This window comes from Gavialis gangeticus, unplaced genomic scaffold (genome assembly GCF_001723915.1).
Source record: "Gavialis gangeticus isolate Ggan-Ray unplaced genomic scaffold, GavGan_comp1, whole genome shotgun sequence".
Classification (NCBI taxonomy): Eukaryota; Metazoa; Chordata; order Crocodylia; family Gavialidae; genus Gavialis; species Gavialis gangeticus.
In genome coordinates this window covers 4,059,024-4,068,198 of record NW_017728980.1, presented here as the reverse complement: position 1 = coordinate 4,068,198, position 9,175 = coordinate 4,059,024, and the positions used below count along the sequence as shown (strand labels likewise).

The window sequence follows — 9,175 nt, the reverse complement described above, 5'->3', positions numbered from 1 at the left end:
AGGGTCTGTGGGGCTGGGGTCCATGCTGTGGGAGATGGGAGGCAGGGAGAGGGGAATCCCTGCTTGAGCAGCAAGGGAAACCAGACAGACCCTGCTGTGCCCAGAGCTCTGGCTAGGAAGGAGAGGGGCGGGACCAGCCCTGCTCTCTGGAGCAGACAGCTGTGAAGCATCTGGGATGCTGGGGGACTCTGGTTTACCTTAAACCAGGAAGGGGTCTGGGACAGACATCGCATTAACTGGTTTGACCCAAATCAGTTAAGTCTGATACTACATTCAACCAGTTTTATCTCAAACCAGTTTTGGCTATTTTGAAACTGGTTCATGTGCACTGAACTTACGTTCTGTTACCGGTTTAAACCAGTTTCTGATCACTTAAACTGGTTTATGTGTAATGTCTGCCCCTAGTCAACATAGCTGTCAGGCTGCCAAACAGCATCCCCGCTGGAAAGGGATGCCTCTCCCGGCCATGTGGGGATCAGAACCATCCCGATCACCATGTGGCTGCCAGGCAGCATCCTTGCTGGGCAGGAATGCTTCTCCTGGCCAAGTGGGGATCAGGGCAGTCCCAGTTCCCACTTGGCAGAGAGACAGATGCCCTTGCAGCCAACACAGTTCCCACACTTTCCCCCCTACATCGGCATTAGCCAGGCAACAGCAGACTTCCTGCTGCCTGGGCTGACCAGGAGCAAATTGCTCCTGGTTGGCATCTACATGTGTGCTAATGTGCAATAGGTACTGCGCAGTTAATCTAAAACCAGCATTTAGAGATAGTAGAAAATGATGCATTAGCATAATTAACTGCATAGTAGCTGCTGTGTATGGTTACACGGTGACACCTTACTGCACAGGTAGATTAGTCAACTGAACAATAAAGCCTCTTGTGTAGACATGCCCGCTAGGGGGAAAACTTTTTTAGGCAGGGTCTCAGTGCATAGGCTTGGAGGTGCCCATTCCTTCACAGGATTGCACACAGGTGGAGCTCAGCCCTACCTAGTAACGGAGATCTGATCAAATGTTTGTACAATGCCTTGTACAGTGGAGCTTTGATACTAACTGAGGGCCTTTGACTGACATAGCAATACACATGCATTGCAACAATTTTAGCTCTCCCCCCCTCCATCATGGAACAGAACATGACATTCTTGAATTTATTCGTAATCCAAAAGTCGTTGCAGGCTTTGTCAGTGATTAATTCCTGTCCTGCGGATTGCTCAGACTCTGCACATTTTCAGTTTAGTCTGCAATATGTTCTGTTTCCTATGTAACTGTGCAACCCAACATGGATCTTCAGCTGGACAAGTTTCATACTTGTGAAGAGGAAGAATTGGCCAAAAGTTAGGACAATTAGACACAGATTTAGAGGCCAAGGGTCAGGGCCCTCTTACACCAGAGAATTCCTGTCTGACTTTGGGAAAGTCTTTTTGTGCCTCAGTTTCCCCACCTATAAAATGGAGATAATAGTGTCCTACTACCTCACAAGGGATAAATACACTAAAGATATGCAAGGTGTTTGCTGACTTGGAGGATTGGTGCTGGTGACAGGGTAGAGGGCCAGCATAGGGGTTACTCAGTGCTTCGCTCCCACGTAAGTGGGATTGAAGTGCTTTGTAGGGCATGTTCTTACTTCCTGTCCCTTAGTTTTTGTCCACAACTCATCAGTTTACATAAACGGGACAACTGGAAAAAAGGATTGAGGATATGTCACTACATAGCTAAAGAACACAGCAGAATTGGTGATTTATACAGTCAAATGCACACTTTACAATTCACTCCTAACAACTGTGCAGGTGTTTTAACTAAACAGGTTTTGTTAGCAGGAGTCGAAAGCAGACGGGTGGGAATGTGATTAGATCTAGATTGAAGTGGGTGCTCACAGAACTTCTTCTTTTAGCTGTTTGCTCAACTCAGCACAATGTCAGTTCTCTGATCTGATGAAATCTGCCCTTGCAAAGTGTGGGTTTACTTAGATATTTTGAAAATCTAGGCCTGTAATGCTCTGTTTTCTTCTCTTCTCTGTGAGAACATGCTCTCCAGAGCCCGGCATATCTGCAGCCCAGATCTTCATTCCTCCTGCAGGGTCTGTGCTATCTCTTGCTGCAGGAATCTGGGCCTGATTCAACGAAGCCTGTTGAAAACAATGGAAGACTGCTCTTGACTTCAGTGGCCTTGAGATGAGGCCCTTAATATACTGATGTCTGTTATGCAGGACTCCTGATTCACTTGCAGGACCTCAAGCAGTCTGTGGGAAACTCTTCCCTTCAGCTTCCTTTGCTGCAGTTGAATTCAATCTGCTGGTTTTTTATCTTTTTTTTCTTTACCATGTCTTGTCTTCTGGGGCTAGAACAGTATCTACTTTTAAAGGAGAGGAAGCCCTCATTTGTATATAAAGCTAGGAACTTTCTTTCATTTCTCTGCCTTTGTGCTTTGTTTACCATGTGAGCTGTATGCTGTCATGTAATCTATTTATGAAAAGGAGGCTGTTTCAGTTTGGCCTTAATGCTGACAAAAGTAACAATGCAAAGAAGGAAAATGCAAGTGTATTAATGTCCCTGTGCAATATAAAACCACAGTGTTTCTCAAAGTTTTCGACTTGTTTGCCTTTACAGACGAATTTTGCCTTTGATGTCTGGAAGAGTTTATTTACGTTTGTGCCCTTAGATCTGATAGCGCAGTGATAGGAATAGGGGAAAATAAGACTTGGAGTTTTAACTGGACCATAAAAATTGGGTTTTGGGTGGGAAGAGGGGTCATGTTTTTAAAAATGCAAGAATTTGTAACTGGAATGTTATCTGTTTTGGAACTGCAGAGATACAGGGGTCTAATTTGCGGCTGATGAGTATGAAATATTATTGTGCAGAGTGTTGGGAAAAGTCTGATCTTTTCAGGTTGGGAGCCCTAGAGAGCGAATGGTTCCTCCCAAGATATGTGGGGAGGTTCACTGTAGTGTAACTACTATGCAGTTCATCACAGCTTGCTCTGTGCAAGAGGCTGTTGCTGCTAAGGATTGAGTTGTACTAGGAGAGACGTCTAAGGGCCCAGGGTTGAAATCTCAGGGGGTGCCATGGATCTGAGATAAGAGAAAAAGAGCCTTTCACTTTAAGGGAATCGGAACAAAGTCATTAGATACCAAGTGCCATTTCCCTGTAGCTGACTGTCCTGGCACTATATGAAATGTCAGCGATTGCATGCCCATTCCTCCGTGATCCCCCCATCTCCACCTGCCATTGGCAGTAGGTGGCTGCATTGCTGTTGGTCTCTGCTGAGGATAGCAGTGCTGTTCTGTTGAGCTGGGGTCACCCCAGCAGCCCCTTGCATGATGACCTGGTCCATTGAAGTTGGTGAGTAAGATGCAATGGTTCTTAAGGGAAAGCGAGGGTTGAAATAATTCTAGTTCGTGAATCTTTTTGGACTGAATTCTGCAGGCCTCAGTTGTAAGGCAGGCCCGCCTTCACAGATAGGACAGCAGCACCACTGTACGGCACTGGGACCTGACCTGCTCCCTCTGCGGCCAAGGACCGCAAGAAACAGCTTTGTCTAAGAGGTATGAAAATAACTACCAAGAGCTTGACGGTGCTTCACTAAGCAAGCAGTCCTGCTGATTTCAATAAGAGCACTTGCATATAAAAGTTATACTGAGGAGGAGCAGATAAGGGCTTTGAGCCTTGTAAAGTTCAGCTGCTTGACTTGAAAGATTAAGAAGATTCAGGGAATTATCTTAAAGCTTCCCCAGCCTCTCAGGTCTGCAACAGCAGGTCAGAAATCTCTCACCCTGCTGCTTTTTTGTGAGACTTGTAGTCCTCCCATTTTGAGTGTAAATCCCACCTTTCCCTTGTTGCTTTAGCTGACCTGCTGTGGCTCCTAGCTGGGGACTTCCACAGGTTTGACACAGATGCAACCCGTGTTCTGGACCAGCAGCTACATTGGGTCCACCCAGCTAGTCTTTTCATTCCTTGCTACCACTAACCACTGCACTATTTTTGCTATGCTGGTACCAAGGAATCAGAAGGGAGATTGGTGAGGTGAGGACATGAACCCTGAACCTGGGAGAGGTGCCCTTGCCAAGCTGCCTGGATCATCTTTGCTTGCCTTCTGGACTGTTGGTGGGCATCAGGACAAAACTCCTAGGGTTGCACATTGCTGCACCGGGTTTCATATCTTACCTTGTGCAATCTCTTGAGGCAATCAGAAATGTTCCTTCCTGATAGATCTGACTCAGGTGGTTGCAACACAGAGTGGTTTCTGATGCCACTTAAGTGTTTGTAACCATGGCATACTGGAAAGCCACCATCTGTTACTGGAAGTACCTTTTTCTAGTCGCTCCTGGACTGAATTCTCTTTTGGACTGAGCTCATGCTTGGTGCAAATGGGGAGCAGCATGATCCCTTAGCTCACGGGGTTTGAAACTAAATCTGATGGGTGTTGACTGCAGCAATCCCATAGAGATTGCTGTGGTGGCTGAGGATGGGGCAGGCCCGTGCCAGTGCAGCGGCTTTGGGAGTCTTGCATGTAGCTGCCAATAGCTTCTAGATCTGTTGTGGTGGCTGCTAACCCCAGTTTCAAGTCTCCTTTCCCTGTCGAGCTCTGCGCCGGATATAAATGGAGCTGGCAGCAAAAGTGTTGGAAGACACATCCCTTGCTACCACCTTCACCGGGAACAAGGCACTGGCAGGACTTGGGGTTCAGTTATAAGTGCTCACAGCAGGGCGCTTGGGTTACAAGGACCTATTCCCCTCTCCCGCCCCAAGCACCCCATACGGATTCCTCCTTTGCTCTGGATTTGCTGTGAAACCTGCTGCGTTGCCGGCCCTCCGCCCCCAGCCCTCTCCCTTGTGGAGTTCCCCAGAGGAAGGCTCTTTGTACGGTTTCTGGGCTGCTTTCCAGGCCCTCTCTCTGAGGAAGAAGGAGTTGGGGTGGGGGAGAAGGAGGAGGCAAAAAGTTGACAAGGCTCAGTCCAATGGCTTCTCCAGCTGCAGCACATTTTCCAAGTGATGCTTAAAAAAAAATATTCTGCATTTTTTTCATGGTCTTTTATCCTATTTTTAACTGCAGCCTCCTTCCCTTTCTCAGCCTCCTCTGACGCTGCCCCCCCCGCCCCACTCCGCCGGCGCTGCTGCCACCCCCGCACTCTCTCCACGGAGATGAATGGGCTTTTCACGGGGAATGCACATCTGCTTGTGACTGGGAGACCCGGCAGGAGTCCTCGGGCACGCTCGTGACAGCCGCCACTCACCCTTCCCTTCTGTCCCCATCCCAGAGTGGTGAGAGAAGGAGGAGAGAGGAAAAGCGGGGCATAAGGGACGAAAAAGGAGATACCCCAAGGGAGGCAGGATAAACCAGTGGGGGGAGGAGGTAACGTTTTTGTCAGGCGGGCCACTCCAATCCCCTTCTCCAGTCCCATCTGCTGCTCCATTTTCTGCTTCCCTGCCACATGCTACCTGCCTGCCTGCTCTGATTTCTGCCCCCGCTCTACCTCTCCCCTTCTCCATCTGCTGCATGCATATGTGCCACAGGTTAGCCACACCTGGGATAAACCAAGACAGGGTGGTAGAGAGAGCGGGAGCTGTGGATGTTAACTCCCTTTAAGATAAGTTTGAGGAAGAGCTTTTGCATCAGATGACCTGTGTTGCTGTCCCCTTCCCTCCTCAAATTCTTGTCTTCATCATTTCCTTTCCCTCCTGCCACTCGCTTAGGCACTGCCACCCTGCATTTCTCGGCCTGGGGCCATTAATAGAGCCCCTTGAACTGGGAATGAATGAACGGGCCCTTTCTGCCATTGCCTGTTGTCTTCCTCTGGCCTGGGAGCTTGCGAGTTGAGGCAGCCCTTGCTGACAAGGGCTACAGCCGGGGCATCTGGCCCTGTTTTATAGCCTGGCTGGAGTGCGTTCCCTTGACACCTTCCCTGCTGCAGCCCTCAGGTGCGTCATTGGTTCCTATTTTAAATCACATCACACCTACTACTTCAAATGGAGGCTTTGGGTTTACTAAAGAGCATGTACAATTGTCCCCATTAAGGGGCACTTATTCAGGCCCAGCAGCAAAGATAAAAGATGTCTCTATTCCTTTCAGATGAATCGTAAAACCATGGACTGCCTGTGGTTGCTGAGTCTCCCCTGGTACTTTTTGTAAGGGTAGGGCTTGTAGCCCGGGGACTGTGGCTAAAATCCTGCTGAGTAATTGCACTTTGCCTGTATATTTGTCTGTGATGGGGGATCTGGCCTGGGCGGCTTTTTTTTTTTAAAGACATTTTTCATGTTCCAGTTGAAATCTGCCAAATCAAGTCCAAACCCATGAGTCAGTCCAGAACCATATGCGGCCCTACAACCAGCAAATGTCCTCCACCCCCACGAGGGGTTTTAGGTGTTTTCAACATCTTTTGGCAGGCATCTTACATGCAGGCGCAGGCCTAGAGGCTTGGGGTGCAAATGCCCCCAAGTTTTGCCTGCCCTCAGCCGTATGGCCACAGGAGCAAGATAGGGAGGAGCCTCCGATTTTCATAAATGGGCTTTAAGCCCCAACACCTCGGCAGGTACTAAACCATGCCAGAAGAACAGTTACCGTGGAGGGGGCTTAAGGAAACCTGCCTTCTTGGACCCAGATACATGGTGTTTCCCCTGCCAGGTGCACAGTGTCGCATCTACCCCAGGGCTGTGTGATATGACCCCTATGTAGGGCCAGACCCTGTCTTTGGTGAGCACCTCCTGGGAAATGCTGAGGACCTCCAAGCTGCTGCTGCTCCTCTCAAGCTGTAAAGCCTTATTGGTATTTAATCCATGGAATGACAAACATCCAGCATCCTGTTTTTCTGTTTGCTTCTGGAGAAACCCGTATCTCTTCTGGTGAGAGTCAGAACTAGGGTGTGATCCCTGGACACGGAGTCATCACCAGGACTGAGCCTGGAACGTATAACATTAACAGCACTGACTTTTACTACTTGAGCCAAGGGAGAAACTCTTTCAGGTGGCGGCAGTAGTGGACCAGTTTCCTCAGGGGGCCAGCTACTGTAGAGAGACAAATGAACTAAGCAGTGCTTTATCCCTGGAAGAGTTGCCAGTGACTGGCAAGACCTGTCCTTCTCCAGATGGCTGCCCACAGGTTTCCATCTGCTCTGCTGGGTCCTGGAGCATCTGTATGAGGAAGAGGAGAGTGCGATCTGTCTCCAAGTCCAGAGATTGCAATCTCCAAGGCATGTTTTACATTCCTGTACCCAGTCCTAGGGATGTCTCAGGGGGTTGTTGCAAGAGAGCCACAAGGTCATCCCAAAAGCTGACCAAGAGATCCCAGCAGCCTTGCTTACACAGGCTACAGGGAAAAGAGTTGGTGAACTAAGAATTGGGCAGAGAAGGGGCTGAAAAAGACCCACCTTGTTTCAGAGGTTCGGTCATGTGTTAGATGCTTTCATAAAGGGTCACTATGGAAGTTGCATACTGGCTCCTAACGGGCCAGTGCTCAAAAGATCCTCACCTTGCACTTGGTTCAGATGAACCCCTAGGCTTTTGGATGTTCAGCTTCTCTGGCTGGGCCTGGCCAGGCTTCACCATGTGCAAGCAGTCAAGAATGGGAGATGGGAATCTTCTGAAAATTGCTGGAACCTGAATGGTTCAGCTTTGGGCAAAATCCTGGGGTCATAGGGCAGTGTCTGCCCTAACTCCATCTTCTAATAATGCTTTAAGTGGGCTCTGCTGCATGGTGCTTCATTACAGCAAGTAAGGCCACTTTTTCTAATGCATCTATGAGTGGAGAGGCCTGGCTGGCTGGATGTTCAGTGGAGAAGTGTGTGCTGGGCAGGCGGCATGGAAGGGGAGGTGGGGACCATGGGGGATGGGATCCTGGAAACAGCCTGTTTCTTTCAGCTCCTGGCAGCATGGAGCACCTCCTTCCCTCCCTCCCTCATCTCCAGATGTTCTCTGTGTTTATAGCTGTTGAAGCAGGAGACCAAACTCCCTCATTAATACGTCTTGCTTTCTCGCTAGTTTTTTTTTTCCACGTTGAAGCCAGAAGTCTCAGCTCCGAGGCTGCAGCTGGAAAAGAGCAGGGGAGGGGGAAGCAAGAGGGGGGAGGTGTGTGCAAACCTCCCATCCCATTCCACTCCCCCTCTGCCCCCCTGAATCCTCCCAAAATACACATGCCCCGAAAAAGAAAAACACTAGCAGATTTTTTATTTCAGAAAGTAAACACTCAGGCCACGGGGGTCTGGAGGTTATGGGAAAAGAGGAAACCATCAGGCTAATCAGGCAGGGACACACTTCCCCTGCTGAAATAAACCAGAAATCATTGCATTACAGGGCTCCTCTGTGGTTAACCCTGGTGCTGCCGACATCACTGAGCAAAGGGGAACTGGGGAGCGCAAATGCTCCCTCTATCCCATGACCTCTATGCAGGGCTGAGTGAAGGGGGGTGAAGGGGAGGGGCAGCGTTCTTCTGTATTGGCCCCTGGAAGGCTAGGCCTTTGCGGAAAGCTCTGCTGCATTTAGTAGGAAGGGAAGAGGATTTATTTTTTTTCTTCCTCTATAGTTATGGATTATTCTACAGAGCTTCATAGGTAGTTTTAGACTTACTGTGTAATTGTATAAGCCAGTTCCAAAAAAAAATGTATGGAGAACAGATTGTTCGTTGGTAAAAATCGGGCTGATTTCTATAGATTGGCTTCCCTGGAGCTCTCCTCTTTTCATCGCCGTTAAATTCTGGAACATTTTTGCACACGAGAAATGAATGATTAGGTTACAGATACTGAAAAGAGTAGGAGATGGACTGGTTAGCTGAGATCTTGAAGGTAACGAAGTTGGGATGCTTACAAGAAGGACAGGAGTGATTACCGGGTCTCTAACAATAGTTTATGAAAACAGAGCATTTAACCTTAAAATAGAATGGAGGCCTGAATATCCAGAGCTACTTCTGCCCAGGATATTTGTAACAAAATAATATGATGTGAATGCATTAAATCATTCTAATAGAGTGGTGGGTATCCAAACCTTATCAGTCCTATGAAAATGGCAGACTTCTTACAGTATTTAAATTGTTCTACAAGAGCTTTGGTACCTAATGATGTCTAAGGAAAGTACAAACCTCACTCAGTCCCCTGAAGGTAAAAGTTACAGAAAGTATGTAATATATCTTTCCCTTTACACAATGTTACGCTGTTTTTGTTTTCCATATAACTAAATTTTCTAGATGTCTG

General features: G+C 48.2%; 1 protein-coding gene and 1 pseudogene across 3 annotated transcripts in view; both read left to right on the top strand.

The window, feature by feature from the left end:
* Nucleotides 1–9,175, top strand: part of ETS1 (ETS proto-oncogene 1, transcription factor) — a 126,220-nt gene that overhangs the window by 31,760 nt on the left and 85,285 nt on the right. The window lies entirely within an intron of this gene.
* Nucleotides 8,607–9,175, top strand: part of LOC109291373 — a 28,265-nt pseudogene continuing 27,696 nt past the window's right edge.